This window comes from Lycium barbarum, chromosome 1 (assembly GCF_019175385.1).
Source record: "Lycium barbarum isolate Lr01 chromosome 1, ASM1917538v2, whole genome shotgun sequence".
In the NCBI taxonomy this organism is placed as follows: domain Eukaryota; kingdom Viridiplantae; phylum Streptophyta; class Magnoliopsida; order Solanales; family Solanaceae; genus Lycium; species Lycium barbarum.
In genome coordinates this window covers 142,336,883-142,345,375 of record NC_083337.1, presented here as the reverse complement: position 1 = coordinate 142,345,375, position 8,493 = coordinate 142,336,883, and the positions used below count along the sequence as shown (strand labels likewise).

The 8,493-nt window shown below is 37.7% G+C and overlaps 1 non-coding gene across 1 annotated transcript; it reads left to right on the top strand.

The window, feature by feature from the left end:
- The first annotated feature begins 2,947 nt into the window (after positions 1-2,947).
- Positions 2,948-3,054, top strand: LOC132618771 (small nucleolar RNA R71). Its single transcript, XR_009574311.1, has one exon. It is a non-coding gene; the product is annotated as a small nucleolar RNA R71 (small nucleolar RNA).
- The last annotated feature ends 5,439 nt before the right edge of the window (positions 3,055-8,493 follow it).

Below are 8,493 nucleotides of genomic sequence, written 5' to 3'. Positions count from 1 at the left end.
CTTATGGCCAAGGACAATGCCCTCCTTGACCATAAAATGACACTTCTCCCAGTTGAGCACGAGGTTGGTTTCCTCACACCGTTGCAGCACCCGATCAAGATGACCCAAACATTCATCGAATGAATCTCCCACCACAGAGAAATCATCCATGAAAACTTCAAGAAAGTTTTCAACCATATCAGAGAATATAGACATCATGCATCTTTGGAAGGTAGCTGGTGCATTGCAAAGACCAAATGGCATCCGGCTGAAAGCGAATGTCCCATAGGGACAAGTGAAAGTAGTCTTTTCTTGGTCTTCCAACGCAATGTTGATCTGGTTGTATCCTGAGTACCCATCCAAGAAACAGTAATAAGATCTTCCGGCTAGCCGATCAAGCATTTGATCAATAAAAGGCATAGGGAAGTGGTCCTTGCAAGATGCGGTATTCAGCTTCCGATAGTCCATACACACTCTCCAACCGGTGACAGTCCTTGTCGGAATCAACTCATTTTTAGAGTTAGGAACAACAGTGATGCCCCCTTTCTTTGGCACACACTGAACTGGGCTTACCCATGGACTGTTGGCTATCGGGTAGACCACCCCAGCATCTAACCACTTAATTATTTCCTTCTTCACCACCTCTTGCATCGGTGGATTTAATCTTCGCTGATGCTCAACACTCGGCGAACTTTCCTCCTCCAACTATATTCGGTGCTCACAAATTCCGGCGGGAATCCCCCGGATGTCTGCAATAGTCCATCCCAAAGCTCTTAAATGCTTTCTCAATACTTCGATGAGTCTTTGGATTTGGCCCTCATTCAGAAGTGATGACACAATAACTGGGAGGGAGGCATTCATTTCAAGAAACACATATTTAAGATGAGCTGGAAGTTGCTTGAGATCCAACTTCGGTGGCTCAATAATTGAGGGTTTTGCTGGAGGAGTTGTTCGCTTCTCTAGATCAAGAGATAGTTTCTTGGGCTCATAAGAGTAAGACCCCAGACCGATGAGTGCATTTATTGTCTCAGTATATTCCTCCATTTGTTCAGCATCAAAATTTACCAAGATGGCCGATAGTGCTTCACTCAAACATTCTTCCTCCATTTTGAATTCCACAGCATCATCCACCTCATCAACAGAATTTATGACTGAAATACTTTGATAAGGACTAGGTAATTTCATACCTCTGCTTGCGTGGAAAGTCACCTCCTCATCGTTCACCCGGAACTTTATTTCGTGCTTCTCGGAATCCATAAGAGCTCTCCCCGTGGCAAGGAAAGGTCTTCCCAGAATAATAGGAATTTCTTGATCAATAGCACAATCAAGAATCACGAAATCTGCCGGCAGAAGGAATTTCCCGATTTTAACCAGTACATCATCAACTACCCCCACTGGCCTTTTTATCGATCTGTCAGCCATCTGCAATCTCATGGTAGTTGGCCTCGGCATCGCTAACCCTGATCTCATAAAATTTCCAGGGGCATAAGATTTATGCTAGCCCCGTTATCACATAAAGCCCTAGCAAAATTTTGCTGCCCTATGGTGCATGGAATTGTGAATGCTCCAGGATCTTCCCTCTTTTGCACTGTGGTCTTGGAAAGAATGGCACTAACGCGGTGAGTGATGCCCACATTGTCATGTTTTTTTCTTCTTTGTTAAAAGGTCCTTCAAATACTTAGCAAAGCCAGGCATTTCTTGGACAGCATCCATGAACGGAAAGTTCATCGTTAACTGCTTGAGTTGATCATAAAATCGCAAGCACTTCTCATCTTCTGTTTTTCTCACCAGCCTTTGAGGAAAAGGTGGTGAAGATTTGAACAATTGGCTCAAAGGGCGAAGAGCACCGAAAAGTTTTGCCTTCCCCTTTTCCTGGTTTTTCACCGGTTCCTTTGGTTTATTAAGATTCAGCTCTTCTTCAACTACAATGGGGACTTCCTCCCCTGCTTCTTCCTCGACAATATCATCCAATACATTAGGCTGCGCTTCTTTTTCATCAATTGGTTCCTGATCAATTGGCTTTTTATTGTCACCCTGAAGTATTTTTCCACTTCTGGTGCTAATGGCAAGTACATTCTCCACATAGTTCACTCCACTACCTTTTGGATTAGGAACTGTATCACTCGGTAATTGTCCCCGTTGAGGAGTATGCACTTCTCGGGAAAGGTCTCTGAATTGCGCTTCAAGCTTCTGAATGGAAGCTGAATGCGATAGTTGGACCTGGGACATTCCCTTGATTGTGCTCTCTGTTCTGTCTTGATTCATCAGCATTTTCTGCATCATACTCTTCAGTTCTGCAGAATCATTAGACGTGTTACCAGCAGAGTTAGTAGCTGAATTATCTTTCCATGGCTGGGAATTGGATGCTTGCCCCCTAGGTGGAATGTAGGGGTTAGAGCTCTTGTTGCCATAATTATTGTTATTGTAATTCCCTTGATTGGGATTACCCTGATCAATTCTTCCATAATTCTGTCCTTGGTAATTTTGTTGAGGCCTTTGCCATGGGTGATTACCGGAACCTTGGTAGTTTTGCCGTTGATAACCCCCTTGCGAGTTATTGACATAATTTGCATCCTCATATTGTGGCTGCCCCTCAAGATAAGTTTCGTCAGAAACTTGATACATTCCGGGAGCATGAGGTGGCATCTCATCGATAACATTTACACATTTGGCCTCTTTCTCCATAAGCCTTTTGGATAATAAATCCACGGTGGTTTGCAGTTGAGCGAACGCATGATCTCGCTCATGATTTTCTTTGGCCACCGCGGCCACAGAGGGACTACCATATGATAGGAATTCGCTATCAGTCGAATGCCAGGCTTGATTATGGGTAGTAAGCTTGTCGAGCAACCGGGTGATGTTGACAAAGGTTTTGTCCATAAAGCATCCCCCAGCTGCAGTGTTGACAGCTATTTGATTCATTGTATCTAGCCCCTTGTAGAACTTCTCTGTGAGAATTGCATCTGGAAATCCATGATTCGGAGATTGAGCTAGATAATATTTGAACCTCTCCCATGCAGCATATAGTTGTTCCCCTGGAAGTTGTTTAAACCCAAAAATCTTATCCCGAAGCTCAGCCTTTTTGCTGGGTGGGAACCATTTTTTTAGAAAGATATTGGCCAGCTCATTCCAGGTATGAATAGTATTGCTCGGGAGCTTTTCATACCATTCCCTAGCTTGGCCAGCTAATGAATATTTGAAAACCCGCAGTCGCAGTGCATCAGCAGGAACATCACCTTGAGATTGTTGGGAACATACATGCACGAAATTCTTTAGGTGTCGAAGTGGACAGTCCTCCGAAGAATTTCGGAAATAGCCTTCAAGTTTCAATAGCTGATAGATAGAACTATCAATTTTGAAATTAGCATTTCCTGTTCTCGGGGGAACTACAGCAGAAGCATAATCAGCTTCGTCGATGAATTCTGCAAATACATTCTCATCCTCCTCTTCTTCTGGTGCAGGATGGTTCACTTGGATCCCCCCTTGGTTCCCTTGATTGCGATGGGGTCTTCCAGCCATGTTCACCTGGTTCACTAAAACAGCAAACGAGGTGTGATGGAATAGAAAAAGTTTTAAAGAATAGTACACAACAATTAGTAATTTCTGAACCGTATTCCCCGGCAACGGCGCCAAAATTTGATACGCTCAAATTACACCTATTAATGGCGTAAAGCGGACGTTGTCAAATATAGTAACCCAACAAGGTTAGGGTCGAATCCCACAGGGAATATGGAGAGAAAAGATTACTAATCGTATGCGATACCGGTCTTTAGATGCTTTAATCCTATTCCGGATAGTTTGAATTGATTGTTGAATAATGTAATTTAATACTTTGACTTAAAATGTAATTAATGTGAGAGAGAGAGACTAAGGTTGTGTTCCCCAATTTGATTAGATATTATGCTTCAGGTTTCAAAGTGATATACTTCTAATGGTTGTTCTATGAATATGCACTTGGTCTCTTAAAGACTTCTTAATGTTTCCCAACAGTTAAGCAGTATTTCCTCTTTATGATTCTTCCGAATATAAAAGAGTTACAATCGAAGAGCGACCAATGATGCCAATTTAGACTTATTCTTATTCCTAAGTTAGTCTATTAAACTAGGGTTAACGCCTCGAGTCATTGTTATTCAATCTTACCAATATTGACTCTCTTTCCCAAGAAAAGTCAATATAATGGCTTCGGCTAATGCTTGCAATCATTACCCAACGTTACAACTCAAAGATAGAATAAATAACAACAACCATTATGCATATATCAATAATAGAAACCCATTCACATAATACCCATCATGGGATTCACAGCCTTAGAATTGAAATTAGCTACTCATAATGTTTCTTGATAGAAAAAGCTTAAAGATTAACATAATACACTTACAATACTAATACAAGATGGAATGAGAGTGAAGTTGTTGCCTTAAATGCTCCAACCACTTCAAGATTAAAAACCTAGGGTTTATGCCTCTAAAATAAAATCTGAATGTTGAATTAAAACCCTACATTATGTATTTATAGAGCCACAAATCGCGCCAAGTTTCTGGACAAAAATGCCCTTACGCCGCATTGTTACGGACCGTAACTCAGGTTACGGTCCGTCCTTCATTTCGTCATTTGACCACTTTGACGTTACGGCCACCATGCGACGGACCGTACCCTGTGTTACGGTCCGTCCTTCTGAAGCGTAAGTGGTGACAATTACTTGGCAACTCTCTGGAATTTTGGATGATGTTACGGTGAAGGGTTACGAACCGTAACACTAAACCGTAACACTGAAGGTTTTATTGAAACTCTCTGAAAATTTAGCTCATGTTACGGTGACATGTTACGGACCGTAACATGAGTTACGGACCGTAACACTCCACTGTAACACTGATGGTTTCAATGAAAACTTTCTGGAAATTCAGGCCCTGTTACGGTTCAAAGGTACGGACCGTAACATGAGTTACGGACCCTGTTACGGTCCGTAACATGAGTTACGGAGCGTCGCTTAGCTCCAATTTGTCCGGTTTTTTCAGCATTACTTCTCATTTCCAATCCTTAGTTAATCAACCCTATAAAACACAAAAATAACATAAGAAACAATGTAAAAAACACTTAAAATCAAGCAACATGTCTAGTTACAAAGGCATAAAATGTGCTAAAATTCACGGCACATCATACCTACAATGATAAAATGGAATGAAATTTTATCCAAAGATGAATGGCACTCTGATGCCATAACTCAACCAGAAGCTGAACCTGAGAGTTCTGCTATTGAACAAGTTATTCAATATCCGGATGGATCTATCGACCTAAAATTCCTTAGATCTGCATCGGTTAATGAATCATCTTCTGGCTGTCGAATGTCGTGTTCACGACCTTCGTCAAGTCAAAGAAAGTCTTATTCAAGACCTTCTTCTTTTAAACCACCGGAGGAAGTAGGTGAAAACAATGAACCTTTTGTGAATGAAATCAATAGAAAACTTAAAGGAGTAGACTTTAATAGAACTATCCCTAAAGTTTATTATCATTCACAACAATCTGAGATAAACACTGGAAGCCCAACTGCTAGTGATATGGATCTTCAACAAGAAGAACCAAAAGATTCACTAGATATGCTTAGGTCCAATGATTTTAAACCAGATCTTTTAGCCTTAGACAAAGAAATGAAAAGTCCAAGGAATAAAAAGAAACTAGAATGGTATAAGGAAACCTATAGCTTTGAAGCTAGGATAGATCATAAAGCTGAATGGATTAATGACATAACCAGATGTAAGAGTAATATAAAATTCTTCAAATGGTTTGAATTAACAGGACAAATTCCAAATCAAAAGGAATCCTTGTTTATGTTAGTCAACAAATGGCACACAAAAGCCAAAGGAATAGTTGAATCAACTGTTCCACCATTAGAAGAAATTTATATTCCAGTAGGTAAAGAAGTAATTACTGCAACTCCTTTTAAAAGAGAAGGAACCAATATTGATAGTGATCCTAAAACTAAGGACATTAACAAATTGATTCAGCAAAGTAATTATACAAACCAATTATTACATGTAGTATCAAACCAATTGGTAAAAGATACTAATAAACAAATATCTCCTTCAAAAGCTACAACTAGTACCAGTATGGAGAAACATCCAATATTTAAACTCCCGGAATTTTCTAAAGAAAAATTCCCACAATTACCTGATAAGTTCAATCTAGAAGAAGATTTTCTTGACAAGATTAACAAACAGTTAAAAATATCTGAACCAAAGATTTCTGAAGCTTTAAAGAAGCCTGAAGTAACGACTTCAAAGAATATCAGTACTAAAGAAGTTAAAACCTTAAGTACAAATGACAAAGAAATTCATAAGTTGACTATTAATCCAAGATATTCTACAAAAAAGAATTATTATAAAAGATCCTCTTTCCCAGACATTCAATTCGAAGAAGATCAAGATCGCCTCCAAACATCACACAGTGGAAGCGGTGTATCCGAATGGAACATAGATGGGTTAGCAGAAAGCCAGATCTATAAAGTTTTACACGAGATGGGTATGGCTATCACTGCTTACAAAATTAAGCATGCCGGAGACAGATATGCCGCTTCTTTAATTATTTCTGGTTTCACAGGAATGTTAAAAAATTGGTGGGATAATTATCTCTCTGACGATAATAGAGCCCAAATTTTAGGAGCCATAACCATAAGTACTGTTTTAAAAATGGATGGAAATAACCAAGTAGCTATTGAGGAAGCAGTGGAAGATGCTTCAGGAACGCTAATTTACAGTATTGCTAAACACTTCATTGGAGAACCAAAACCTTTTCAACATAGGAGTTTAGAATTATTAAACAATCTTACATGCCCCAAATTAGATGATTTTAGGTGGTATAAAGATATGTTTTTAGAAAAAGTTATGATAAGAGAAGACTGTGGTAATGATTTCTGGAAAGAAATATTTATTAGCGGTCTACCATCATTATTTGCCGAAAAGGTTAGAACCAAAATCAAAGATAGGTTCAATGGAAGAATTCCATATGAAAACCTAACTTATGGAGATATAATTAGTTATGTTAATGTTACAGGATTAGATCTGTGTACAAATTTAAAACTAAAACATTTCTTGAAAAAAGATCAACAGCAATCTCGAAAGGATTTAGGAAGCTTTTGTCAAGACTTTGGTTTTGAAAAAATCTCTGCTGCATCCAAAAAATTGAGTAAATTAATAGCAAATAGATCTATAGCTTCAAAACCCCATTATAGGAAAAAGAAGAATATAGATAATTCCTATAAAAAGAAAAGATTTAAAAGGTCACCAAAAAAGAATTCTGGTGATACATGTTGGACATGTGGCAAAACAGGCCATAGGTCTAATGAGTGTCGAGTCAATAATAAGAAAAAGAAGAAGATAAATCTTCTCGAAGTTAGTGATAAAAAAAATGAACTCTACACTATTCTAGAAGAAAATGACAACACATCATCTTCTTCTAGTGAAATTAGTGATATCGAAATTGAATTAGATTACAGTTCCAACACTTCTGAATCCGAAGATTGTAACTGTACAGGAGCTATATGCACCTGCACTCAAAATTCAATTAACGTTATTACTAAAGAATCAAAAGAATTTCTTCTTGACCTTGTAGCTCATATCACTGATGAAGAGGCCAAAAAGAAATACTTAATTGAATTAAAAATATTATTATTAATCAATCTAGGGAAAAACCCTCGATCGAACCCTTTAATATGAAAAACGTTATGAATAGGTTTTCTTCGAAAGATGAAAAACCAACTATCCAAGATTTACTGGACAAATTAATCTCTGTAAAAAAGGAAGTTAAAGATATTAAATCAAGACTTAATAAAGTCGAAATGGATTATTTAACTGATCAAGTATTATCTCAGACAAGAAAAGAAACTCTTTCAGAAGATAGTGAAGATAATCATTCCAATAAAAACAATTATATAGATCATCAAGAAGATGATGAAATTATAGAAACTCCTGTTAACGATACTACAGGTAATACCGTAGCAATAGTCAAATCACAAAGCTAGCATGTTCCTACTATTTTAAGAGTAGGAAACATAACTCTTAATAAGATAGCTTTAATTGATTCAGGAGCAGATAAAAACTGCATTATGGAAGGATTAATACCTACTAAGTATTTGGAAAAAAGTACTTCTAAGTTATACTCCGCCACTGGAGAAAAACTTAAAATAGATTACAAATTATCTAAAGCCCACATCTGTAATGATGGGATTTGTTTTATCAATAATTTTGTGGTTACCCGAGACATAAATGAACAAATCATTTTGGGAACCCCATTTATAACTCAGATAAAACCTTATTTTGCTGGTTTAGATTCAATCTATACCACAGTTTTAGGAAAGGAAATTAGATTTCCTTATTTAACTACTTTTTCTCAAGATGAAAGTAATTTTGTCAAATCAAAAACCATTTTCAAAATTTGTTTATTGTCTAATCAAATTTCATACTTAAAATATGAAATTAAGATTAAGAAGATTGAACAAACTTTAAAAACCCCGGTGATAGA